Genomic DNA, 14,588 nt, shown 5'->3' on the forward strand with positions numbered 1-14,588 from the left:
CACCAGTAGCTTTGGGTATGGATACTCTAGTGGTGTACACGGCTCTGTGTAGGATGTTACAACACCCAGTAAAATGAGTAAAATATATGCCTGTTCTCTAAGTCAGTTGTCAACTACTAAGAGTATTAAACCACACAATCATGTATTTTTTTTCATTTTTTTTATTGTGGTAAAATACACATAACAAATTTTACCATCTTAACTTTTTAAGTGTACAGTTCAGTGTTATGAAATACATTTGCATTTTTTGTGCAGTCATCACAACACCCATTCCCATAATTCTTTTCATGTGGTAAAACTGAAACTCTGGACCCCTTAAACAGTAACTCCACATTCTCCACTCCCCCACAGCCACTGTCAGTGTGGTTCAGCTTCCTGCCTCGAATTTGGCTACTTTGAGTACCTCATACAAGTGGACTCCAAAGAGCATTTGTCTTTTTGTGACTGGCTTATTTCATTTAGTATATTGTCTTCAAAACTCACACATATTGTAGCATATTGCAGAATTTTCATTCCTTCTAAGGGTGAATAATAATAGTCCAGTGTATTTTCCTTAGCCATTCATCTGTCAGTGGACATTGGGTTAATTCCACATTTTGGCTATTTTAAGTAATGCTGCTGCTATGAATACAGGTGTATAAGTATCTCTTTGAGACTTGCTTTCAGTTCTTTGGCGTATATGCCTAGAAGTGGAATTGCTGGGAAATTCTACTTTTTTAATTTTTTGAGGAACTGCCGTGTTGTTTTCCATGGTGGCTGCACCATTTTACATTCTTACCAGCAGTGCACGGGGGTTCCAGTTTCTCTATATATTTGCCAGCACTTATGTTTCCCATTTTGTTTTGTTTTTTGGGTTTTTTTTGATAACCAGTCTAATGGGTGTGAGATGGTATTTTATTGTAGCTTTGATTTGCATTTCCCTAATGATTAGTCATGTTAGGTATCTTTTCATGTGCTTATTGTACATTTGCATATCTTTGGAGAAATGTCTGTTCAAGTCTTTTGCCCATTTTTGAATTGGGTTGTTTGTTTTGTTGTTATTGAATTTTAGGAGTTCTCTGTGATTCTCTTAATCTCTTATCAGATATATGATTTGTTATTTTTTTTCTGATTCTGTGGGTTACCTTTTTACTGTGTTGAAAGTGTCTTTTGGAGAAAAAAAATTAATTTTTCTTAAATCCAGTTTGTCTGTTTTTTTCTTTTGTTACCTTTGCCTTTGGTGTCATATCCAAGCAATTACTGCCAAATCCAAGGTCATGAAGCTTTTATCTTACGTTTTCTTCTAAGAGTTTCATGGTTTTAGGTCTCACATCTAGCTTTTTGATGCATTTTTGAGTTAATTTTTTTTATATGATGTCAGGTAAGGGCCCAACTTCATCATTTTGCATGTGGATATCCAGTTTTCTCAGGATCATTTGTTGAAAAGACTGTCCTTATCTCATCGAATGGCTTGGCACCCTAGAGAAAATCATTTGACCATGTATGTGTGGGTTTATTTCTGGGTCTCCGTTTTATCCCACTGGCCTATAAGTCTGTGTTGTGCTAATACCAAACTGTTTTTGATAACTATAACTTTGCAATAAGTTTTGAAATCAGTAGTGTGAACCCTATAGTTTTATTCTTTCGCAAGATTGTTTTGGCTATTTGGTGTCCCTTGAGATTCCATTTGAATTTCAGGATGTTCCCTCCTCCCCCGCCCCGGGCAAAAAGCATCATTGGGGATTTTGATAGGGATTGCATTGAATCCGTATACCACTTTGGGCAGTATTGACATTTTAACAATATTCATCCAATCTATGATCATGCAATGTGTTTCCATTATGTCTTTTTCAGTTTCTTTCAGCAGTGTTTTGTAGTTTTTATTGTGTAAGTAACTTTCAGTTTGATTAAGTTAGTTCCTAAATATTTTATTCTTTCTGATGTGGTTGTAAATGAAGTTGTTTTTGTAATTTCCTTTTCAGATTTTTCATTGTTTATGTATAGAAATGCAGCTGATTTTTGTATATTGACTCTTGTTCATGATACTTTGCTGGATTAATTTATTCTGGTGTTGGGGGGTATATTTAGGATTTCCTACATAGAAGATCATATCATCTGTAAGCAGATAATTTTACTTCTTCCTTTCCAATTTGGATGCCTTTTGTTTCTTTAACTTGCCTAATTGCTCAGGCTAGAACTTCCAGAACTATGTTGAATAGGTAAAAATGAGCATCCTTGCCTTGTTCCTGATTGTAAAGGAAAAGCTTTCAGTTTTTACTTTGAGTGTGATCCTCGCTGTTTTTCACATACGACTTTTATTGTGCTGAGGAAGTTTTCTTCTATTCCTAGTTTATTGTTTTCATCAGGAAAGATGTTGAATTTTGTCAAGTGCTTTTTCTGCATCAATTGAGATGATCATGTGTTGTTTTTTCTCCTTAATTCTGTTGATATGGCATATTACATGGATTGATTTTTTTTAAAAGATTTTATTAGAGCATGCAAGTGAGAGCACATGTGCAAGAGAAAATGAGTGGGGGGAGGGGCAGAAGGAGAGGGAGAAGCAGGCTCCCCGCTGAGCAGGAAGCCTGACTCTCTGGCTGGGTCCCAACATCCTAGGACCTGAGCTGAAGACAGACACTTAACCACCTGAGCCACCGAGGCACCCCTACATGGATGGATTTTTGTATGCTGAACTATCCTTGCATTCCAAGAATAAATCCTACACGATTATAATGTATAATCCTTTTAACATGCTAATGAGTTGTGTTTGCTAGTATTTTGTTGAGGATTTTTGCATTCATGTTCATAAGGGATATTGGTCTGTAATTTTTCTTGTGGTGTCATGGCCTGGCTTTAGTATCAAGGTAATGCTGCCCTTATAGAATAAGTTAGGAAGTGTTCCCTTCTCTTCAGGTTTTGGAAAATTTTGAGAAGGATTGGTATTGCTTCTTAAGTGTTAGGTAGAATTCACCAATGAAGCCGTCAGGTTCCAGGCTTTTCTTTGTTAGGAGACTTTTGATTACTGATTTAAGCTTTTTAGTGGTTATAGACCTATTTAGATTCCCTATTGCTTCATGACTTGCTTTTAGTAGGTTTTGTGTGTTCAGGAATGTATCCAGTTTAACTAGGTTATCCAATTTGTTGGTATACAGTTGTTCATGGTACGTCTCTTATAATCCTGTATATTTCTTTAGAATTGTTAGTAATGTCCCACTTTCATTTCTGATTATAGTAATTTGAGTGTTTTTTTCTTAGTCCATGTAGCTAAAGGTTTGTCAATTTTGTGGATCTTTCTAGAACCAGCTTTTTTGTTGATTTTCTCAGGTGTTTTTCTGTTCTCTGTTTCATTCATCTCTTCTCAAATCTTTATTATTTCCTTCTGCTAGCTTTGGTTTTAGTTTATTCTTCTTTTTCTCTTTTCCTAAGTTATAAAGTTGGGTGTTGATATGAGATCTTTCTTTGAAAAAGAAAAAAGTGCTTATAGCTATAAATTTTCTCCTTAGTACTGCTTTGTCTGCATCCCATAAGTTTTGGTGTGTGGTATTTTTGTTTTCCTTCATCAGTAAGTATGTTCTCCTTTGATCCATTGGTTGTTTAAAAGTATATAGTTTAATTTCCACAACTTTGTGAATTTTTGTGTTCTGATTTCTGACTTCGTTCGTTGGGTTCAGAGAAGATACTTTTATATCTGTGGAGACTTAATTTGTGTCCTGACCTATGGTCTGTCCTGGAATATGTGCCATGTGTGTTCTGTTGCTATAGAATGTTCTGTTAGATCTAGATGGTTCATTGTATTGCTTAGGTTCTCTGTGCCTACTTTCCTTCTGTCTGGTTGTTCTGTTCCTTATTGAGAGTGGACATTAAAGTAACTACTATTGCAGAACTATTTCTTTTTTGAATTTTATCAGTTTTTGCTTCATATTTTGATGGTGTGTCATTACTGTGTAAATGTTTATACTTGTTATATCTTCTTGCAGTATTGAATCTTGTATCAACTTATAATGCACTTCTTTGTTTTCATTACATTTTTTTATTTAATGCCTGTTGTTTGTCATATTAGCATAGCAACCCTTGCTGTCTTTTGGTAATTAAGTGCTGGGAATATCTTGTTCCATCCTTTTATTTTCAACCTCTTTATGTCTTTGGATCTAAAGTGAGTCTCTTATGGACAACATATAGTTGGATCTTGTGTTTTTATCCGTTCTGCCAACCTCTGTCTTTTGATTGGAGAGTTTAATTCATTTGCATTTAATTACTAATAAGGAGGGACTGACTTCTCTCTTTGTCCTGTGTTCTGTATGCCTTATAAAGCTTTAGCCCCTAATTTACTGCATTATTGTTTTCCTTTGCATTTATATTTTATTTTTTATTTTTTTAAGATTTTGTTTATTTGACAGAGAGAGAGACAGTGAGAGAGGGAACACAAGCAGGAGGGAGTGGGAGAGGGAGAGGCAGGCTTCCCACCAAGCAAGGAGCCTGATGCAGGGCTTGATCCCAGGAACCTGGAACCATGACCTGAGCTGAAGACAGATGCTTAATGACTGAGCCACCCAGATGCCCCTGTTTTCCTGTGCATTTAGTTGATTTTTTATAGTGAAAGTTTTAAGTAACTTTCTCATTTCCTTGTGTTTATATTTTGTAGCTGTTTTCATTATGGTTACCATGGGGATTATATTTAACATTCTAAAGTTACAACACTAATTTGAATGTATACCAGCTTAATGTCAACAACAATAAAATCTGTGCTCCTTTTCAGCTCATCCCCATGTCTTTTGGTTGTTGATGCCGAATCTCTCTAGTGAATTCCTCATTTTGCTTCTTGTAGTTCTCAGCTCCAGAATTTCTTTTTTTTTTATGCTTTCTGTTCTTTTATTTCCATTTTTTCATTCATTGTTCTCTTGATTTTTGCACACTTTTTGTTCTTTGAACATCTCTAAGAGAGTTGTTTTAGAAGACAAAGCCAGAGAGGGAGACAAACCATAAGAGACTCTTAATCTCTCAGGAGACAAACTGAGGGTTGCTGGAGGGGAGGGGGGTCGGAGGGATGGGGTGGCTGGGTGATGGACATCGGGGAGGGTATGTGCTATGGTGAGCACTGTGAATTGTGCAAGACTGATGAATCACAGACCTGTACCCCTGAAACAAATGATACATTATATGTTAATTAAAAAAAAAACTGGAAAAAGCCAGTTGTCTTATTTTTTTCTCTTTATTATTATGTTAATCACCATACGTTACATCATTAGTTTTTGATGTAGTGTTCAGTGATTCATTGTTTGTATATAACACCCAGTGCTCCATGCAGAACATGCCCTCTTTAATACCCATCACCAGGCTAACCCATCCCCCCACCCACCTCCACTCCAGAACCCTTAGTTTGTTTCTCAGAGTCCATAGTCTGTCATGGTTCATCTCCCCCTCTGATTTCCCCCTCTTCATTCTTCCCCTCCTGCTATTTTTAACATATAACGTATTATTTGTTTCAGAGGTACAGGTCTGTGATTCAACGATCTTACACAATTCACAGTGCTCACCATAGCGCATACCTCCCCAATGTCTATCACCCAGCCACCCCATCCCTCCCACCCCCCACCACTCCAGCAACCCTCGGTTTGTTTCCTGAGATTAAGAATTCCTCATGTCAGTGAGGTCATATGATACATGTCTTTCTCTGATTGACTTATTTCACTCAGCATTGTTGAAAAAGATAAGAAAAGCCAGTTGTTTTAAAGTCTTTGTCTAGTATATCTGCTATAGGACTTTCTTGGGGACAGTTTTTGTTGACATATCTTTTTCCTTTGAATGAGCCATACTTTCCTGTTTCTTTGTATGTCTTGTGATTTTTTTTTTCAACACCTGACATTTATCTGATAATGTGGTAACTCGGGAAATCAGATTCTCGCCCTGCGCAGGTTTTGCTGGGTTTTGTTATTGTTTATTTTTTAATTGTTGTACACTTTGTTTGTGGTGAGGGTCAGCCTGAGGAATGAACTTAGGATCTTCTCAGGTCTTTTCTGATCCTTTTTCTGGGCATGTGTGGTCACTTTCTAATTTTGCTCATATGTGCAGTTGTTTTTTGAGTGTCCTAATCTTTAATATCTGGGCTCCCCAAAGGAAAACAAGTGAAAAATGAAGGGAGAGGAGGGATGCTGGCCCTTTAAATCTTCTGACAGTCACTTCACCTAGAGAGGTAGAGACTTTTAACAATGTGGGGAGGTGCTACAGTGGCTGTCACCTCTTTATCTTGAGGCTCTGTGCTAAGAAGTGGCAATCAGAGCATCATTCCTGATATTTTGGGGGCAGGGTCCTTTTTACGCACCCTAGCACCCACATGCTGTGTGTAAGCTGCTCTCAGAACATATCTATAGCTGCCTTGCTACATGGCTAGGGGTAAGGCGTTGGTAGGATGGGAGCCACTCTTGAGCTAAGAGCTGAAATTACCCAAAAGTTGCCATCCAGATCTTCCCCTAGAAGTTGTAAGCTCTTAGCCCTTAGGAACCGGAGTTCCAGAATTGTTGCATCAGACAGATTCTGTCAGTGCAGTACTCTCAAGGTGAGGACACCCTTTCCTGGAGCTTCCCAATCCACCTCCTAGGATCCTCCCCACCCATCATGTGTTCTTACACACATGTGTAAGATAGGTTGTATCTTAAGAGAGGTCAAGTACCATCAGTGCTGAAGTAGTTCCAGATAAGATAGATTCATCTTTGGGGACTCCTGGCTGGCTCAGTTGGAAGAGCATGCAACTCTTGATCTCAGGGTCACGAGTTTGAGACCCACATTGGGTGTAGAGTTTACGTAAAAAAAAAAAAAAAGATTCATCTTTTATTGAGCTGTCTGTGTAGCTTTGAGTAAATTTCTTACTCTTTTTCAACTTCAGTTTCCTCTATGAAAGTTAGTGATAAAAATACTGATATCAAGATTTCTGTGAGGATGAATGAAACCATACAAAATGCATGACTGAGTGTCCAGCATTGAGCAACCACCTTTTACTATTGTTAGCAATTCTCTCCCCACTCCCCCCCACCCCCCCAACCAGGTGATTTTAAAGGTTGTGGTGATTTTTACACAGATTAATGGGTGGTGATGATAAGGGTAATTGTGTTAGGTAAAGGGAATGGGAAATAAGCATATAGAGCTGAAATATGTTGGAACATCTTTTTGAAGCAAAGGATGTAGCCCAGTAGCTAATGGAGGTAGAATAAGAGAAAAATGTAGCTGCAGTTGTTTCTGAATTCAGTATAAGTAGGAGAAAGTCTAGGTGCTCCCCAAGCCCCCTCTCTCCTTCCCTCCCTTCCTTTCTTTTTCAAAAGGAAAAGCAACTTCAGAAAGGTAACAGTTAAAGAGAGAGATTGTAATTATTAGAATAAGATGTTGGAGTTGGGGACAGAAGATGGAGTCAGTCACCCTGGTGGGGAGATTCAGTTCAGGTTGGAGGCTTCCTGGCTACAGGAAGCTTAAAGAATGTAAGGTTTTGGAACTATATTTTGTTAGTTTTTAAGGATGTCATTTTTCCTTTGCTTGTTCAGGATTTTGAGCTTGGCAAACAGGTATTATATTATCGTTTGAAGATCTAATCAGATCCTGCTGATAGGAGTATCTCTTACATTTGTTTAAAAGAGCAAAAGGTTTATAATTTTCCTGGAAATACTTTTAAAACCAAGATGAGGGCTCAAAATAGGCTATATTTAACAGCCAAGTCTGGCACAACCCACCCTGTGTGGTGAACCTTTTGTTTCCTGAGGTTTTTTTGTTTGTTTGTTTTGTTTTGTTTGTTTTGGTTTGCTTCATTTTACTTCAGTTATGGAAGAATGTGGCTGACCCACAGCATGATTTTTGTAAGGTTTAGCGCTGTAAAGGGCTTACTATTTTGTAAGGTTGTTGAAGCTTTGAGGAGTATTGTACTTTGTCAATTGATTAAAAGTAAATAAGGATTGAATTATGTGAATGAAACTGAATATGCTAGTTTGAAGTGTTAATGTCTGAGTCCACAATAGTTTTTTTGCATATTTAAATTTAGTTTTGACCCTAAAACACAGAGAGAAAGGAAATTCTGAGTCACATAGGCTTTTTCTCCTCCCCCATAAAAAAAAGATATCAGTATGGGTGAATTTTTAAAAGTATAACTCTGATTTTTAAATTATTTCAGAACTTGTGATATTTAAAGATGCTCTTTAAAAGAAAAAAACTGAATATGTTAAAACTTTTAGTTTTCATTTGCTTTCTGTGGCTTAGGTATTAAATTTGACATTTTGTTATGCATTTGAGCCCTTTGAAATATTTTAATTTGTGAAAATTGTTATTTCATCTCTTTGGTTTCCGTAACTTAAAAATATTCTGCCACAGATGCTTTTTAAGACTTTAGAGTTGTACTGCTAAATCGAATGCTGAAATCTGTCTTTGCTTTTGAGGTGTTTAGTTCCTTCTTGGCCTGTGGCCATATGACACCCTTACACAGAGCAGTAGGTGTGGTGTGCTCGCTTTATTATTCTGTCAGGACAGTTGAGGGCTCTTCAGGATTTTCCATCTTCCTTGGAGTTTCACAGGCATCTCTTTTTGGTTTTGGCTTTCAACAGTCAGCCTTCAAAGATCTTTTGTTTTCTGACGGTTGAAGAAATAGCCTTGTTGTTCTTACTCCCAAACAATTATTTAATTGTTTACAGATAACTGAAAGTATCCAGTAAAGGTTTCTATGATGAATCCCTTTATTTTATTGGAAGCTTGTCATGTCGAAATTGAGAAAATTGTTTTTAACCTAAATATCATCAAAAACTCATTCTTTTCTGATTTTGTTGTACATATCTTTCTTATGTATTATAACAAATCTTTCTCTTTTTTAAGTGTAAGGCATAGCAGATTTAATGCTTGAGATAGTGCTGTTATAACATGTTTGAAGAAATACGCTTTATAGAAATTTTCACTTTATCAAAATAACATATTTTGATAACCGCAGATAAGGATGAACCTATCTTATACAATAAAGAGTTTAGAACTTCAAAAACATATCACATCAGCCACCCTAATTAACCCCAGGGGAGCAGTTTAGTGAAGAATATTTTGAATTCTTAATGTAATATTTATACTTACTGGCTTATTTTGATTATTATAAATGTTTCCAAATATCACCTTGTTTTATTAAAATGTTCTAGTGGATTTTCATGAGTGAGTTTTCCATGGGGTTACATTTCCACCTTTATTAAGTGAGCCAGTAGGAAAATATGATTTGGTTTCCACAATTGGTTTAAGCCAACCCATCAGCAGCACATCTGTTCCATAAAGTTAGGTACATCTGGAACATGATAATGCATAATTATTTCTTTACAGAATTGTTTAGAACAGTCACATTAAACAACCAGTGGCCAACAGTTACCAATCACTTACTAGGTACGGATGCTATTCTAAATACTTCATATGTGTTTATTCGTTCATGTTATAAATGTTTCACATACATGTTTACTTCTCCTTCTGTTTTCTTTCCCCTTCTTCAGGCTGATGTCCCTCAAGACAGTTACTTTTAAGAAATAGCCCAAGTCAGAAATAGTAGTAGCTTTTATTAAGATTGTCCACTTAATTTATGGAATTCTCCATTGGTAATAGAAATAAGAGAAAGGGGTCAAGAGACGTGAAGTAGTTTCAGGAGGCAAAGAGAGCAGATTCTCTGCAAGAGTGCTGATTTACCCAGAGTGAGCCCATCATAAGGGGATATCACAGGTAAAGGAATGGTAGGGCTTGCTGCATTGAACATTACCGTGGTGCCACTTGAGAAGGGCAGCGAGAACCTGAGCAGTAGAATTTAAAAAGACATGGCATATCAAATGACATAACACATTTTGCCCCAGTGCCAGCAAGAAGATGAAAAACAGTTTGTAAAGAAGGATGGAATAACTGGTTTGGGCTGGTGGATGGAAAAGAAGTCTTAGATTTCCAAAGAATGAAAGAGAGAAACACATGTTTTAGACAACTAACTTCATATACAGGATGATAAGTACTGGCCATATCTTTGAATCCATATGCTACATTACTTGTATCTCTTGTCAGATGATTGACTAGTTTATTATTTGCATCTGTGTGTAGCTAGGATGTTTGACACACATTTATTCTGGGGAGTCAGATTGGTATGGAAACAGCGTGAAGTTTGAAATTTGTCAGGCCTAGATTTGAATCATAGCTATGTGTCTTGAGCAAGCTACTTACTAGACTTCTCCCCCCTCCCCATTTTTACTGAGATATTATTGACATATCACATTGTATAAGTTCAGAGTATATACAGCATAATGATTTGATATATGTCTATATTGTGAAATGCTTACCACAGTGTTTAGTTAACAGATTTCCCTGCTAACCACATGGTTAACATTTTTTTCTTGTGATAAGAACTTTTAAGATCTAGCTCTCAGAAATTTTCAAATATAAGGTAGAGTACTGATAATTATAATTACCGTGCTGTACATTACATCCCCAGAACTTAATTTTGCTTGTAACTAGAAGTTTCTACCTTTAGATCACCTTCACCCATTTCCCACCCCCACTCCCCACTTCTGGCAAACACCATTCTCTTCTCTGTTTCTATGGGTTTGTTTGTAGATTCCACCTATAAGTGAGGTCATACACACTTTGTATTTCTCTGTCTGACTTATTTCACGTAGCATAATAAAACCCTCAGTATTCATCCATGTTGTTTGAAATGGCAGAATTTCCTCCTTTTTTATGGATGAATAATGTTCCATTGTGTATGTGTATATACGTATACACACGCCATGTGTTTTATTCATCTGTTTATCTGTTGGACAAACTTCAGTTGTTTCTATGTCTCGGCTATTGTAAATAATGGGATGACAATGAGGATGCAGACATCTGTGATCGTGATTCCCTTTCTTTTGGATATATACTCAGAAGTGGAATTGTTGGATCATATGCTTGTTGTATTTTTAACTTTTGGGGAACCTCCATACTGTTCTTTATAGTGATTGCACCAATTTACATCCCCTCCAACAGTGGCCAGATGTTCCCTTTCTTTTCTGTACATCCTTACCAACACTTGTTATCTTTTGTCTTTTTGATGATTGCCTTCCTAACAGGCGTGAAGTGATACCTCATTATGGTTCTGAGTTGCATTTCCTTGATGACTGGTGATGTTGAGCCCCTTTTCATGTACCCGTTGGACATTTGTATGTCTTCTTTGGAAATGTCTATTCAGATTCTTTGGCCATTTTAAATTGGATTATTTGTTTGCTTGTTTTCGCTATTGAGTTCCTTCTATATTTTGGATATAAAGCCCTTATTGGATATTAGGATTTCTTATTATGGAATAATAATCAAATGTTTGAATCACTTATTATATTACGAATTAGATGTGTGGTTTGAAAATATTTTCTCCCAATCCGTAGTTTGCCTTTTCATTTTGCTGATCACTTCTTTTGCTGTGAAGAAGCTTTTTAGTTTGATGTAGTCCCACTTGTTTATTTTTGATTTTGTTGCTAAGCTTTAAGGTGTCACATCTGAAAAATCATTGCTAAGACCCATGTCAAGGAAGTTTCTTCATGTTTTCTTCTAAAACTTTTATGGGTTTTGGTCTTACATATAAATCTTTAATCCATTTCAAATTAATTCTTGCGAGTGGTATAAGACAGTGGTCTAGTTTCATTGTTTTGCAAGAGAACATCCAGTTTTTCTGGCAACATTTATTGAATAGACTAACCTTTTCTCCATTGAATATTCTTGGCTCCTTTGTCAAATATTAGTTGAGTGTATATGCATGGGCTTATTTCTGGGCTCTTAATTCTCTTGCATTTGTCTATTTGTCTGTTTTTATGTCAGTACCATAATGTCTTGATCACTGTAGCTTTGTAATATTGTGTGAAATTAGGAAATGTGATGCTTCCTAGCTGTGTTCTTCTTTCTCAGGACTGTTTTAGCTATTATTAAGAGTCTTTTGTAGTTCCAGACAAATTGTAAGATTATTTTCTCTATTTCTGTAAAAAATGCCATGGAAAATCTTGGTAGGGATTGTAGTGAGTCTATAGACATCTTTGAGCAGTATGGACATTTTAACAGTATTAAATCTTCCAATCCATGAGCATGGACTATTTCTCCCAATTATTTGTATCTTCTTCAGTTTCTTTCATCATTGTCTTATTATTTTCAGTGTATAGGTTTTTTACCTACTTGGTTAAATTTGTTCCTATGTATTTTATTGTTTTTGGTGTTACTGTAAATTGGATTATTTTATTTCTTTTTCAGATACATTGTTAGTGTATAGAAATGCTGCTGTTTTTTTGTATGTTGATTTGGTATCCTCTAACTTTACTACCTTCATTGATTAGATCTAACAGGTTTTTGGTGGAGTTTTTAGGATTTTTTAATGGATAAGACCATGTCATCAACAGGGGCACCTGAGTGGCTTAATCTGTTAAGCATCTGCCTTGGGCTCAGGTCATGACTCAGAGTCCTGGGATTGAGCCCTGAGTCGGACTCCCTGCTCATCAGGGAGCCTGCTTCTCCCTCTCCCCCACTGCTTGTGCTCACTTTCTCTCTCTGTCTGTCTCTCTCTCAAACAAATAAAATCTTAAAAAAAAAAAAAAATCATGTCATCTGCAAACATAATTTTACTTCTCTGATTAAGATGCCTTTTATTTATTTTTCTTGTCTAATTACCCTGGCTAGGACTTACATGACTGTGTTGAATAGGAATGGGAAGAGTGGATGCCTTTGTTTTTGACCTTGGAGGAAAAGCTTTGACCCTTTCACCACTGAGTATGATGTAAACTGTGGGTTTGTCATGTATGGTTTTATCATCTTGTAGTACAGTATTCTATACCCAGTTTGTTGAACGTTCTTATTATGACTGGATGTTGAATTTTGTCAGATAGTTTTTCTGTATCTGTTGAGATGAATGTATGATTTTTATCCTCAGTTCTATTAATGTGTTGTATCACATTTCTTCATTTGTGTGTGTTGAACCATCCTTGTTTCTGAGGGATGAATTCCACTTGATCGTGGGGTGTGATTCTTTTAGTATGCTGTTGAATTTGGTTTGCTAGTATTCTGTTGAGATTTTTTTCATCTGTATTCGTGAAGGATATTCACTTGTAGTTTTCTTGTCTTAAAATGTCCTTATCCGGCTTTGATATCAGGATAGTAATAACCTCAAAAAATGAGTTCAAGAGTGTTCCCTCCTCTTCTGCTTTTTGGAAGAGTTTGAAAGGATTAGTATTCATTCTTTTTTAAATGTTTGACAAAATTTATCAGTGAAACTATCTAGTCCTGTGCTTTTCTTTGGTGGGATATGATTCAATCTCTTTACTCATTATTAATCTATTCAGATTTTCTGTTTCTTCATGACGTAATCTTTGTAGTTTGTATGTTTCTAGGAATTGGTGCATTTCTTCTAGATTGTCCATTTCTTCTAGATTTCTTCAGATTGCTATGAACAACCATATAGCATATATGTATATATATATATATTATGTCTCATTGTATTTCTGTGGTATCAGGTGATTATCAGACATTTTTGAAGTAGATTCTTCATCTGTAAGATGGGTAATGTGTATAAAACATCCAAAAAAGTGTGTGATGCTCAGTCAAGACTAAACAAAAGTGAGTTACTCTCCCAGGGAGAGCCAGCAACAGTTTTCTCTTTTCCCTTCTTATGGAACAGATGGAAATTGAAAAGAGAAGACCGATAACAACTCGGAGACTAGAATTTGTGCTCATAAGAGAGAGGCCACAATCTGTGTTTTATCTAAAAAAAAAAAAAAAAAAAGTAAATGGTTAAGGAAGAAAAGAATGGTAGTTTTTTAAGATTATGTGGTTGGATAAACAGTAAAAATCATTTCTAAATATATGTGTTACTTAAGAGTGCCTTGCAAAAATCAGAAATGAAGCATTGCAGGCCACGTGGGTGCCTCAGTCTGTTAAGCGTCTGCCTTCAGGCTCCGGTCATTATCTCAGGGTCCTGGGATCGAGCTCCATATTGGGCTCCCTGCTCAGCGGGATGTCTGCTTCTCCCTCTGCCTCTCCTCTTGCTCATGCTCGCTCTCTCTCTCTCTCTCTCTCTCTCTCAAATGAATAAATAAAATCTTGTAAAAAAAAAAAAGAAATTAAGCATTGCATATTTGGCTGCTGAGTACAGTGATTCATATGTATCTCATAGTGAAATATTAACAGAATTACACATTGGTTAGGTTCAATTATTAAAAGTTCATTTTTTTCTCATTTTGAAATTTTAAAGCATTTGTATTATGATGGTGTTTTTCTGTTCATTTTAGCAGTTGAATCAATGAAGAGTTATTTTCTTGTTTTGTTCAGTGTTGTTGAACCTTTTTGGTGTAGGACTGTTCTATTATGTTGTAACTATTTCTTTTATAATAACAAAATTTATTTAAATTATATTTAAAAATTATGAGAGTAGAGCCAGTGTTTTAGTTTTTCAAAGATAACTCTTTATCATGTCTACAGACTATTGGGAAATCTATTTTTTTATTTTTCAAAACTAATGTCATTCTCCTTATTTACTTTCTCTAATATAATCCTAGGGAGTATTCATTGGACTTGTTTTAATATATTTTTTCTGACTTCAGGAGTGAAAAATGTTATCTGAAAATTTCTAA

At 36.0% G+C, this 14,588-nt stretch overlaps 1 protein-coding gene across 4 annotated transcripts in view; it reads left to right on the top strand.

Annotated features, from left to right (window-relative positions):
• The window catches only part of CDKAL1 (CDKAL1 threonylcarbamoyladenosine tRNA methylthiotransferase), a 654,884-nt gene that overhangs the window by 299,677 nt on the left and 340,619 nt on the right, over positions 1–14,588 (top strand). The gene's annotated exons all lie outside the window — the stretch shown is intronic.

This window comes from Callorhinus ursinus, unplaced genomic scaffold (assembly GCF_003265705.2).
Source record: "Callorhinus ursinus isolate GAN/ISIS: 27379988/994484 unplaced genomic scaffold, GSC_fseal_2.0 scaffold26, whole genome shotgun sequence".
NCBI lineage: Eukaryota > Metazoa > Chordata > Mammalia > Carnivora > Otariidae > Callorhinus > Callorhinus ursinus.